Raw genomic sequence first — 13,557 nt, forward strand, 5'->3', positions numbered from 1 at the left:
GGTCGTTGCTATAAATAATTGTATATTGGACTGTTAAATCATATTTTTGGAGAGTGTTTATCTGAGACAAGGCAGTTGCCATTTAGTTTTAGTTTTCGTTATATATTATTTATTCTTTGTTTATAAAACAGGTCATTGTTATTTATACTGTTATATTATTGTGTAAAGGATACACAATGTACTGTGATGGTTGACCAAAAATTTTCAATAAAATATTTAAAAAAAAAAAAAATAAGCAGGTTCAATTTGAGGCGGAGGGTGTAGTCGCAGACAACGGGGGCAGATTCCTTATGGTAAGGGGCAAGCTGGAGGGGAGAAGAGTGGTGCTGGTGAACATATATGCGCCGAACTGGGACGACGTTGACTTTATCAAGAGTGCTGGGGAAGATCCCGGACCTAGACTCCGGTAAGTTGATAATGGGGGGCGGGGGGGGGAGACTTTAATACGGTCCTTGACCCGGGGCTGGACCGGTCATGTCCCAGAACGGACAGACTCCCAGCAATGGTAAAGGAGCTGAAAGGGTTCATGGAGCAAATGGGGGTTGTGGACCCATGGAGAGCCAGACAGCCGACGGGAAGGGGCTACTTGTTTTATTCACACGTTCATAAAGTATATTCTAGGATTGATTTTTTTTATCGTGAGCAGGGACTGTGTAGGGGAGGTAAAGAATACGGAATACTTGGCAATCACTATCTCGGACCAGGCCCCGCACTGGGTGGACCTGCAGGTCGGGGGGGGGGGCGAATTACCAATGCCCGCAATGGAGGTTAGACGTAGGACTGTTGTCAGAGGAGGGGATATGTGAGAGACTTCAGAAGTGTATGCAAAATTACTTGCAGGTGAACGATACGGGGGAGGTTTCAGCAGCGACCCTGTGGGAGGCGCTGAAGGCAGTAGTGAGGGGGGAGCTGATCTCAATTCGGGCTCATAGGGTCAGGGCGGACAGAGCAGAAATGGACAGATTGGTTAGGGAAATTCACCGGATAGACGAGGAGCATGCGGGGTCCCCGGGGGAGGACCTACTCAGGGAGAGACGGAGATTGCAGGTGGAACTGGGGGTGCTATCCACGAGCAGGGCCGTGGAACAACTTAGGAAGGCGAGGGGAGTGGTGTATGAGCATGGGGAGAAGGCCAGCAGATTGCTAGCGCAGCAACACAGGAAGAGGGAGGCGGCCAGGGAAATAAGTAGAGTGGTTGATGGGGAGGGGAGCAGAGTGGAGGACCCGGCAGGACTGAATAAGGTATTTCGGGACTTTTATAGTAAACTGTACACTTCAGAACCCCCGGAAGAGCCGGAGGAGATGAAAAGGTTCCTGGATGGACTAACCTTCCCAGAAGTAGGCAGGGGACTAGTGGACGGGCTGGGGGGCCCCGATTAGAGCGGAGGAGGTATTGGGGGGGCCTAAAGGCCATTCATTCGGGGAAAGCCCCGGGACCAGATGGATACCCAGTAGTTTTACAAGTTCTCGGAGATAGTGGGACCGGTCCTGACAAGGGTTTTTTTTTTTATTAAATATTTTATTGAAAATTTTTGGTCAACCAACACAGTACATTGTGCATCCTTTACACAATATTATAACAACACAAATAACAATGACCTATTTTATAAACAAAAAATGAATAAATAATAAATAACAAAAATGAAAACTAGCCCTAATTGGCAACTGCCTTGTCACAAGTAACACTCTCCAAAAATATAATTTAACAGTCCAATATATAATTATCTGTAGCAACGACCTATACATACTATACAGTATATATTAACAACCCTGAGAGTCCTTCTGGTTCCTCCTCCCCCCCCCCCCCCCCCCCCCCCGATCCTGGGCTGCTGCTGCTGCCTTCTTTTTCCCATTCCGTCTATCTTTCTGCGAGGTATTCGACGAACGGTTGCCACCGCCTGGTGAACCCTTGAGCCGACCCCCTTAGGACGAACTTAATCCGCTCTAGCTTTATAAACCCCGCCATGTCATTTATCCAGGTCTCCACCCCCGGGGGCTTGGCTTCTTTCCACATTAGCAATATCCTGCGCCGGGCTACTAGGGACGCAAAGGCCAAAACATCGGCCTCTCTCGCCTCCTGCACTCCCGGCTCTTGTGCAACCCCAAATATAGCCAACCCCCAGCTTGGTTCGACCCGGACTCCTACTACTTTTGAAAGCACCTTTGTCACCCCCATCCAAAACCCCTGTAGTGCCGGGCATGACCAAAACATATGGGTATGATTCTGACAAGGGTTTTTAATGAGGCAAGGGACAGAGGGACCCTGCCACCGACCATGTTGCAAGCCACCATCTCGCTGATACTGAAGCGGGACAAGGACCCGGAATCCTGCGGGTCATACAGGCCAATCTCCCTGATCAATGTGGATGCCAAGCTCCTGGCGATTAGAATTGAGGACTGCGTACCGGAGGTGATTGGGGATGATCAGACGGGGTTTGTGAAAGGCAGGCAGCTGACAGTTAACTTGAGAAGATTGTTTAATGTGATCATGATGCTCCCGACGGGCAAGGAGGTGGAGGTAGTGGTGGCAATGGATGCTGAGAAGGCCTTCGACCGGGTGGAGTGGGGCTATTTGTGGGAGGTGCTTGGACGGTTTGGGTTCGGGGAGGGACTGGTTAATTGGGTCAGACTATTGTACCAGGCCCCAAAAGCTAGCGTTAGGACGAACAGGATAATGTCAGATTATTTCAGACTACACCGCGGGACCAGACAGGGGTGCCCACTCTCCCCATTGCTGTTCGCGCTGGCAATAGTGCCGTTGGCGATGGCGCTGAGAGCTGCGAAGGGGTGGAAGGGAATGACTGGGGGGAGGAGGGGGGGGGGGGGCCGGAAACATAGGGTCTCTCTGTATATGGACGACCTGCTCCTGTATGTGTCGGACCCACTGGCCGGGATGGAAAATATACTGGAAACATTGAGGAAGTTTGGCCGATTTTCAGGGTACAAATTAAATATGGCCAAGAGTGAGATGTTTGTGGTGCAGGCAAGGGGCCAGGAGAATAGACTGAAGGAGCTGCCATTTAGGTTGGTGGAGGAAAGTTTCCGGTACTTGGGGATACAGGTGGCACGAGACTGGGGCAGGTTGCATAAGTTAAATTTGACTAGGGTGGTGGAACAAATGAAGAGGGAGTTTCGGAGATGGGATGCACTCCCGCTGTCACTGGCGGGGAGGGTGCAGACTGTAAAGATGACAATCCGCCTTAGATTTCTGTTCATCTTCCAGTGCCTCCCGATCTTTATCCCACGGTCCTTCTTCAAAAGGACTGGCAAAATCTGGGCGGGGAAATCCCCACGGGAGAAGAGGGCGATGCTTGAAAGGAGCTGCAGCAAGGGGGGACTGGCATTGCCGAGTCTGATCAACTACTACTGGGCGGCTAACATAGCCATTGTAAGGAAGTGGATGGTCGGTACGGGGTCTATCGGAGCGAGTGGAGGCGGCTTCGTGCAGGGGCACCAGTTTAGCAGCCCAGGTCACGGCTCCCCTACCGCTGTCGCCGGCCAGGTACTCCACCAGCCTGGTAGTGGGGGCGGCCCTGTGGATATGGGGCCAGTGGAGGAGGCATGTGGGGGATGTGGGGGGTGGGGGTGCGTCTGTCTGGGCTCCAATATGTGATAACCATCGATTCGCCCCTGGGAACATGGATGGAGGGTTTCGAACATGGGGAGGGTGGGCGATATGTTCCTGGAGGGAGCTTTGCGAGTTTGAGGGGCTTGGAGGAGAAATTTGGGCTGGTAAGGGGAAATAACTTTCGGTACTTACAGATGTGGGACTTTGTACGCAGACAGGTCCCGCCAATAGGGATCCAGGACAGAATAGTCTCTCTAGGAGAAGGCGGAGAGGGTAGAGTCTCGGATATCTACAAGGTGCTCATGAAGGGGGAAGAGTCCCAGACGGAGGAACTGAAACTCAAATGGGAGGAGGTGTTTGGCAGGGAGATGGAGGACGCGCTGTGGGAGGAAGCTCTGAGTAGGATAAACTCAACCGCACATGTGCCAGGCTCGGCCTGATTCAATTCACCGGGCCCACATGACGGTAGCTCAGATGAACAAATTCTTTGGGGTAGAGGACCAGTGTACCATGTTCACATGTTTTGGGCATGTCCTAAGCTTCGGGAGTACTGGGAGGGATTTGCGGGGGTCATGTCCCGGGTGCTGAAAACAAGGTTGGTGATGAGTCCAGGGGTGGCAATTTTCGGGGTTTCGGAAGACCCGGGTGTCCAGGGGGAGAGAGGCAGATGTTCTGGCCTTTGCTTCGCTAATAGCCCGGCGGCGAATACTGCTGGCATGGAGGGACTCAAAACCCCCGAAGACTGAACTATGGCTTTCGGACATGTCAAGTCTTCTGGGTATGGAAAAATTTAAGTTCGCCTTGAGGTGATCTGTACTGGGGTTCGCCCTAAGGTGGCAACCATTCATTGACTTCTTCGCGGGACAGTGAACGTCAGCAGGGTGAGGGGGGAGATTAGAGTAGAGTAGGAGGGATAAATAGGCGGGTAGTGTCTAGGGGAGAGGAGTGGGCATGTGCAGTATGGTTTGATTGAAGTGGTTTTATATTGATGTTTGCACATTTCTGTTATCTGTAATTGTTTACAATGCCAAAAAATACCTCAATAAAATTGTTTAAAAAAAAAAGAAGTTTCTCTCCTGTTTAAAGGAATTCTGTAGTCGCCTGCTAGAGATAGCAAACACTAGATAGTGTGTTCAAGAGGGTGGTTATCTCGGTCACCTAGCCACAGGCCTTTGTGAAGACATTGGGGCTTCATGTCCACTTATCAAAACGACTGTTTGGTGATGCTCTAAGAAGAGATGAGCAACAATGTAACTTCATCGACTAGGGGACTGGAACAGGAGAATTTTACATCGGGCATCTGTCATTTGGTATCGGACAATTGGATGAGAATAAGTGATCAGCAAGTGAGACCCATCAGCCAAGAATTTTCTTAAGTGCATGGATAAATGCTGGCTTTGCACTAACACTCTGCTTAACTCGAAAAAGACTGAGACTTTCACTACTAGCTACAGAGATCACAAGGCTTCACCCATCTGTGTGTCCAATATGGGATTAGTAAACTGTACTCGCCTCCTGTAACCTCAACTCTCCTTTTTGGGTGATCTGCAACCCCTGGACCAAATCTTGCACGACCTTTGCTCGTGTTACATCCATATTGCCACTGTCCCTTTAATCCCATGGATTTTAATTTTACCAACATATCTATTATGTGGTACTTCATCAAACACCTTTTGAAAGTCAATATGCAAATCGTCAACTGCAATGTCCTCCTTCACCTTCACGACTAATTCATCAAAGATCTGGAACAACTCAGTTAGGCACAACCTGCCTTAATCAAATCCATTCTTTCATTTATCAGACAATTAGCTTCCTCCCGATTATACTGTCTCTAAATATTTTCTCACCACCAGTAATAGACTGGCCTTGTCACTCTTCCCCTTTTTTTAACATTTGTAATCCTCCAGTCCTCTGGAAACACCTCCATACCCAAAGAGGATTGGAAAATTGTGGCCAGTCTGCATCCTTCCCTCAGCAACCTAGGATGCATCCCAACGAGACCAGGTAACTTTTCTACTTCGAGCACCGCAACTTTTTAATTTCATTATCTCTTTATCTACTTTTATCCTATCCAATATTCACTACTGCATTCTCCTTTCCTGTAAAATTGGCCTTCGATGGACTACTCATTGTATTCCAGCCATTCCATATGCCTCTACAAGAGGTCATTTTTGGTCCCTATTTCATAGAATCATAGAACTTACAGGGCAGACGGAGGTCATTTGGCCAATCGAGCCTGCACCAGACCTTGGAAAGAGCACCCTACTTAAACCCACACCGCCACCCTATCCCAGTAACCCCACCTATCGTTTTTGGACACAAAAAGGCAATTTAGTATGGCCAATCCACCTAACCTGCACATCTTTGGACTGTGGGAGGAAACCTGAGCACCCGGAGGAAACCCACGCACACACGGGGAGAATGTGCAAACTCCTCATCGCCGAGGCCAGAATTGAATCCGTGACCCTGGAACTGTGTGGCAGCAGTGCTAATCATTGTGCTATCGTGCCGTCCCAACCTTGCTCAGACTACCCTTTTGTTATCGATGTGTTTCTAGAAGACTTTTGGGTTCCCTTTATATCAGCTGCGAATCAATGCTTAACTCCCAAACAGCACTGTGGATGTACAGAAAAGAAACTATGCAAAGGAATCAGCGAAAATGTGAATTGAGTGCAGTTGCTGATTGAAGGCAATGTGAAAGTACGCAGTTGTGACCATCCTCTAGTGGAAAAAGTGAATACAACTGATGTTTATAGTCCCCCTCAGTCAAGTACTAACTAAATCTACACCGGCTTCAGATTAGGTGCAATCCAAGCACCGTAGAAGTACAATACAGGAACAGACCATTCAGCTCAACTGGTCGTGCTGGGGTTTACGCTTCACAAGAGCTTCCTCCCACTCCTCTTCATCCAACACTATCAGTATTACCTTTTTTAAATTTTAGAGTACCCAATTAATTTTTTCCAATTAAGGGGGAATTTAGCGTGGTCAATTCACCGAGCCTGCACATCTTTGGGTTGTGGGGGCAAAACCCACACAAGCATGGGGAGAATGTGCAAACTCCACACGGACAGTGACCCAGAGCCGGGATCGAATCTGGGACCTCGGCACCCTGAGGCAGCAGGGCTAACCCACTGCGTCACCGTGCTGCTCTAACTGTCAGTATTACCTAATGTTCCTTTCACCCTCCTAATGTAGAGTGGAATGAATTGGTACCCATGGGTGTACCTATACCTCGGGCACTGCAGCTGGTCAAGGAGGCGGCTCACCACCACCTGCTCAGCCAACGACGCTCACATCCTACAAAATAAAGAAAACTCTTTGACCTTTGTTATTTTTGAGATTTCCTCCAGGACTGTGGATTGATTATTCTAAAAGGAATTTAATAATGGTATTTGTTAAGCCATTCAATAGATTCATACATGTCCTAAGAATAATTTAATTTGGTAGCTAATAATTAAAAGGATGGTTGTACGATACTACAGATTAACACCAATGTTGTTAATGATTTTCATTTTTGTGCTAAACAGCTGGAAAAATAATGTGAACATTTCATCGCACTATGCAAACAGTTGTAAATGTAATTATAATTATAATATTCTTTATTATTGTCACAAGTAGGCTGACATTAACACTGCAATGAAGTTACTGTGAAAAGCGGAGGAAACTGGAGCACCCGGAGGAAACCCACACAGACACGGGGCAACGTGCAGACTCTGCACAGTGACCCAAGCTAGGAATTGAACCTGGGACCCTGGCGCTGTGAAGCAACAGGCTTACCACTGTGCCAACATGCCATGTCTAATGTTGAATGATTTCAATTTTAAAAAGCAAAAAAAAATGTCTGATAGAAATTCCAGGCTGTCCTTGGAAGCTAAGCAGAGATAGTTCGTCCTTGGCAGGGAGACTAAAAAGATCAAGCGCATAGTCTTGTCCCGCCACCAGATGGTGGTGTCAGCCCTGCACCACCACACTGCCTTCAGCAAGCTAGCTGGCTTCTTGCTGTGCTTAATTGTACTCGCTCACCCTCTCACACTTTCCTTTGCTGTACATTTTCCTGTACATCCTCATTTGAGGATCAGAGAGCAGAAAGCAGCACCAGCACAGAGTAATATGTGGGAGGAGAGAGAACAAAAAAATGTTCAGCATACCCCATGAAGTAGACAGGCACAGTATTCCCCAGAAAAGATAATTACTGGTGAGCTGCAGGCACCGAATTCCATGTGGCAATACGATATAATGCTATCAATGGGAGGCCAGGCTCAAACAACAGTAGGATTGGGAACTTTGTATTCCTGGCTACAAAATATTCAGGAAAGAAAGAAAATAAGATGGAGTGGAGTAATTGATCAGAAATGCTTTTGCAGCACTGGAGAGGGCTTGAAAGACAGAATATATCTAGCTCGCGATGTGGAGCAGAATAGAAGTATTGCTGAAAAAAAGAGGCTTCCTATTACATCAACAAACTGTGACAGGGGAAAGGTTCCGCCATTATAATTGGAAAATACTTGCGCGCTGCCCTGATAAGTGCGACATGAAAAGCTTTGATAGGATCTCTTTTTTTCTTTTCCCCTCAGTAAAAGTAAAGTTCTGTACTCCCAAACAAATCAGCCATGATCTTATCGAATGGCGGTGCAGGCTCGAGGGGCTGAATGGCCTTTTATTTTGCGTGTTCATATTTGTATACTCGAGAATAGAAGTTGTTCCATTGTTGGCTGCAAAATATAGGCCACCAACTAGTGGCAAGGAGATGGAGGAGCAAATCTGCAAACACATTTTACAAAAATGTAAATGCAATCGAGCACTGATAGCTGGGGGCAACTTTAATTATTGTAATATATGATAAGTGTCAAGGGCAGGGGAGCAAACTTCCTAAAATGTGTACAGGAGAACTTTCTGGATTAGCATATTTTATGCCCAATGTGGGAGGAGGCAGTGCTGGATCCACTTCTGGGCCTGAAGTCGGGGAGGTGGGACACATTTCTTTGGGGAGCGTTTGGGGAACAGTGATCACGATATAATCAGGTTTGGAGTGGTTATGGAGAAGGACAAGGAACAATCCAAGGTGAATGTATCTAACCAGAAGGATAATTTTGGAGTTGGCCCAGGTGGATTGGTATCAAAGACTGGCTGGTAAAACAGTCAAAAAGACGAGATGTTTCGGGTACAGACTGACACATTACGAAGTAAAGTCATCCAAAGTTAGAACGAATGACCAAATACATTAAAATGAAACCATGAAAGGAGGCTTAGAATAAATGCCAGATTCACAAAAGAGAATCAAATAGAATGCAGACTTGACAAAGAGTCGTCCAGACTCAAAACATTACCTCTGTTATCTCTCCACAGATGCTGTCAGCATTTTCTGTTTTGTTTCAGAGTCCAGCATCTGCAGTAATTTGCTTTTATCTTAGAATATAGAATATTCTCAGAGCTCAGAAGTCTTACTTCACTACCGTAAGTCTAGTATTTGTATTTTATCTTTACTTGTAACTTATTTTATAAATCTAGAAAAACATCTCTGGGCAAAAATGCATCTGCTTCTGTTTTCAGGTATGGAATGGTGCTTTGCGATCTGCCCACATACAGTCTCTCAAACTTTGTGTTGCTGCCTCACTTTCCCGATTGTAGTGTGTAACTGAGTGTGACACGTGTTGCTGACTGGCTACACGCTCAGCAAGGGGCCAAGCATCACGTAAGGCCACATATATTTCAGTTGGGCTTCAAATTTAATTTAAGTGCCACTCTGAAACGGCACTGCACTGACTGTTCGGAATAATCATAGAATTTACAGTGCAGAAGGAGGCCATTTGGCCCATTGAGTCTGCACCGGCCGTTGGAAAGAGCACCCCACTTAAGCCCACACTTCCAATCTATCACCCAGTAACCCAGTAACCCCAACTAAACTTTTTTTGGGACACTAAGGGCAATTTAGCATAGCCAATCCACCTAACCTGCACATCTTTGGACTGTGGGAGGAAACCCACGCAGACACTGGGAGAACGTGCAGACTCCGCACAGACAGTCGCCCAAGCCGGGAATCGAGCTTGGGAACCTGGAGCTGTGAAGCAACTGTGCTACCCATGTTGTTGGATGAAGATGCAATGAAAGGTTATTGCTGGTGGCTTTTATTGCAGGAACTTGGCCAAATGGATGCAGAAATGGGGCATTCCATCAATATGGCAATGTGTAGGTTAGATGGCTTTTGTTTCTGTGCAACATCGTGGGCCGAAGGGCCTGTACTGCACTGTATTGTTCTATGTTCTATGTTCTATGTGCAGCCATGCTGGTGAGGTGGGGTGGAGTCCGAGCAGGGTTTTCAGACACCACCCCTCCTGGAGCGAAAGGATCCCAGATGCATCCTCTGTGCTTCTTCCTCCCCCACCCCCCAAGGTGGTCTCTGGCTGCCCTGGTGGCAAAGTCCCCATCCTCATGATGCAATGCTGTGGAGGATGCAGCAGACTACTGTGAAATTGGACATATGTTCTGACGTGTACCGGGGGACGTACCCAGAGCAGTACAGGCATCATGATTGTTCCTTTAGCATGATGATGTCTGCTCCTTGATGTTTCTTATGGCTGCATGGCTTCCATTATAATCATTGTCTGCGCAATGTGGGGGCAGTAATGGGAGGAGGAGTATCCCTCATCTCCAAGCAGCCATCTGGTTCTTCTTCGAAGTGCAAAGACACCAAATGTCAGAATGCCTTAAGATTCAGACCCAGAGACACTGCAACTACGACTGCCACCCTCCCTCCCTAACCTTTGTAGATGCGAGTGTGTACAGGTGAGCAAATCTTCCTGAACAGATGCAGCAATGCACCCAAAATAAATGCAATAAAATGAGTCACAGCACTTACACAAAATTTTGCCAGGGATAAGTCAATAGCACATCACCCACAAATTAACCTCCTTGTCCTTTAAAGCAGTGGAGCGGGTGGGGCTTGGGAGAAGCTCAACATGTTCGGTTGTGAGTGTTTGGCAGCACAGTTGAAGTTTGAAGAACATGCATCAAATAAGCCTGTACAACTAAAGAAAAGTCAAATGAACCTGAAAAGTTAACTCTATTACGCTCCCACAGGTACTGCCAGACCTGCTGGTTTTCCCAGCATTTTGTTTTTATTATTATTTATGATTGATGGCTCCTGGTGCTTCAGGCAGGACATACATGCATTAGTGTCCTTCCCAGACTGGAACATGCCAGAAATGGCTAGAAGGGTAGACAGGTCAATTTTTGGGCTTTGGGGCTGCCACAGCACCGACACCTGCGGGTGTTACAAACCCAATTTTGTGGCCATACATTTTGTACAGGACTTTCTCTCGTCATTGAGTAAGAAAGGTTGAATTACTTCTTTACTCTTATTAGACCCTAACTGCATCAACCTTCACTCACATTTTTGCCCATTATGTGACTAAATTTTGAAATTTTCTAATTCCCTGAAGCCGGCGCACGATCGACAAGGCACAAGTCCAGGATGGTGATGGAATATTCCCCACTTGCCCAGATGAGTGCAGCTCCACCAATACTGAAGAAGCTCGACACCCTCAAGAACAAAACAGCACCCCACCCCCCCACCCTTGATTTGGCTCCCCTTCCACAATCATTCACTCCACCACCGACGCAAACCGGTGGCTTCAATTCAATAAATAAAATACATCTGGGATTTAAGATCGGTCTCTATCTAGATAGACAGACTCGATGGGCAGAATGGCCTCCTTCTCCACTGTAAATTCTATGATTCTCAGACATTGAAAAAAAGCCTCAATTTGTCACAAAACCCCCAGCTGGTTTACCCATGCCCCTTTCAGGGAGGGAAATCTGCTGTCCTCACCCGGTCTGGCCGACACGGGTCTCCCAGTGATGTAGTTGGCTCTGAATCATCCCCTGGAATGGCCCAGCACAGTTCAATTCAAGGGGCAATTAGGGATGGGTAACAAGTGCTGGCGATGAAAGAACAATTTTAAGATACTATTCCAGGTTTGTGAATGGAATTTGGAGGTGGCCGTGGTAGGATTTAAACACCCCCTTCCCCTGGGGTCTCTGGGTCACTAAACCCAGTGACATAACCACTCGGCCGCCATGTTAAGAGGCTAAAAACACCGACATGGGCTGAGGGGATAATCCCCCAGAAGTTTGGCAAACAGCCCATTTACCCTCATCTTCCAGCAGCTTCCCGCCCGGCGCGAGGGCCTCCAGCCCATTGTTTTCACTCGACGCCGGTGGTACCGCTGCCTGATGGGGCCTGTTGTTCCCGGATCGCCGAGCGGCGGGACGAAGAAAGACGGCGGAGCCGGAAGTGGCGGAGGCGTTTAGCGGTGGGACCGGGGGGGGAGATTTCCGGGAGCGGCCTGTCGGCGCGGCCGGAGCCGGCGGCGGGGGTGGAGGGGAGAGAGAGAAACGGGGCAGCCGCCAGGCGGCCACCGGGAATGGTGCGGGAGCGCTCGGCGCTGTCAGCGGCAGAGAGAGAGAGCAGAGGTAAGGACCATCTAGCTTCACCACGGCTCTCCGCTCCCGGAAATAATTTGAGCTAAAAGAGTGCGGGCCCGCTGCCGTAAAGTGTGGGAAGGAGGGCACGGCACGGAAGCCGTGAGACGGTGACCTGGATAACCTGTGCTTTTTGTGATGCTGATTGAGGGATAACTATTTGCTCTTCGGGCGGGCGGGCGGGGGGGGTTTACCGTCTCACTCAGAAAGTTGGCACCTCCGACAGTGCAGCACTCTCCTGGAGCGTCAGTAGGATCACCAGCTCGACTCCAGGGTGGGGTTTTAACCCACCGGCTCCCGGGCAGGAAATTGACACGTTGGTGAGGATGGTGTCTACAGTCCGCAGCATTTTGTGAGGGGCGGGTGTGACACATCTGGAATTTGGATGAAGGAGCGGCATCGCATTGAAATATATAAAATTCTGACCGGGGTTGGACAGACTGGATGCATGGATGATGATTCCTCTGTCTGGAATGGGGGTGGGGGGATTCTAGATCAAGGGTGTTATGATAGGATACGGGGCAATAATCTTTTTAGTGTCACAAGTAGGCTTACATTAACATTGCAATGAAGTTACTGTGGAAATCCCCTCGTCGCCACACTCCGAAGTGCACAGAGGGAGAATTCAGAATGTCGCATTCACCTAACAAGCACATCTTTCGGGACTTGTAGGAGGAAACCAGAGCACCCGGAGGAAATCCATGCCGACACGGGGAGAACATGTAGACTCTACACAGGCAGTGACCCAAGCCGAGATTCGAATCTGGGTCACTGGCTCTGTGATATGGTGTTTTCTGATTGTAGTGTGAACTTCAGGGCATGTGCCCTAGATGGAAAAAGGGATTTATTGCAATTTTTTATTTAAGTATTGTACTTTGCTGTTTGGTCTTCTGCTGAATGTAGTGACAGTATTGGTAGTGATTTGGTGTTCATTCTCATTGTAGCTTGGTAATTTACAAGTCTGTCGTGGTGCACCGCAAACACTGTCGGTGCTGTTTCTTTTTACACTACAAGTTCCATCAGTGCTTTGGTTTTGATTAGAATCTTGGCGGGATATCACGGTGTGTTATTGAGTGTTAAAACCCGAGAGCCAGGCAGTGAAGGATAGAACGCTGGAGTCTAGTCTTTATACACTGCCAAGTGTTTATTGACAGAGGTACAGTGTGTATCATGCACCTCTAACCAACAATTCCTCTTTTAGCCGAGTCCTATGTATGAACAGAGGATAATCACCAGTCCCCACAAATAACTACCTATGTTTTTCTTTTTTTTTAAAAAAAGGCCGAGTTTTAATTTAATTTTGGTGCACATATAAAGACCTTCATACTCTGTTCAAAGCATTACATTGTGAGATGATTTCTACCATTTTTCTACATGCGCTTTTAGTAAAAAAACTGCAAGTTGATTACTTTAATCTACCCATTTAATTTCAGCGATTGCTTTCTCTCAAGCCAGCAGTGTCAATCTGTAATCTTAAGCACTCATTTTTCACAGTACATTATACC

At 47.6% G+C, this 13,557-nt stretch overlaps 1 protein-coding gene across 3 annotated transcripts in view; it reads left to right on the forward strand.

The window, feature by feature from the left end:
- The window catches only part of LOC140394299 (NEDD8-conjugating enzyme UBE2F-like), a 571,886-nt gene that overhangs the window by 309,402 nt on the left and 248,927 nt on the right, over positions 1-13,557 (forward strand). For 2 of the 3 annotated variants that reach the window (XM_072481467.1, XM_072481484.1), the window contains exon 1: positions 11,879-12,043. The exons of the other annotated variant lie outside the window; for it this stretch is intronic. The gene's annotated coding sequence lies outside the window, so the exon portion shown is untranslated. Of the gene's footprint in view, positions 1-11,878; positions 12,044-13,557 lie in introns of those variants that run through there. 3 annotated transcript variants of the gene reach the window in all.

This window comes from Scyliorhinus torazame, chromosome 2 (assembly GCF_047496885.1).
Source record: "Scyliorhinus torazame isolate Kashiwa2021f chromosome 2, sScyTor2.1, whole genome shotgun sequence".
Taxonomy (NCBI): domain Eukaryota; kingdom Metazoa; phylum Chordata; class Chondrichthyes; order Carcharhiniformes; family Scyliorhinidae; genus Scyliorhinus; species Scyliorhinus torazame.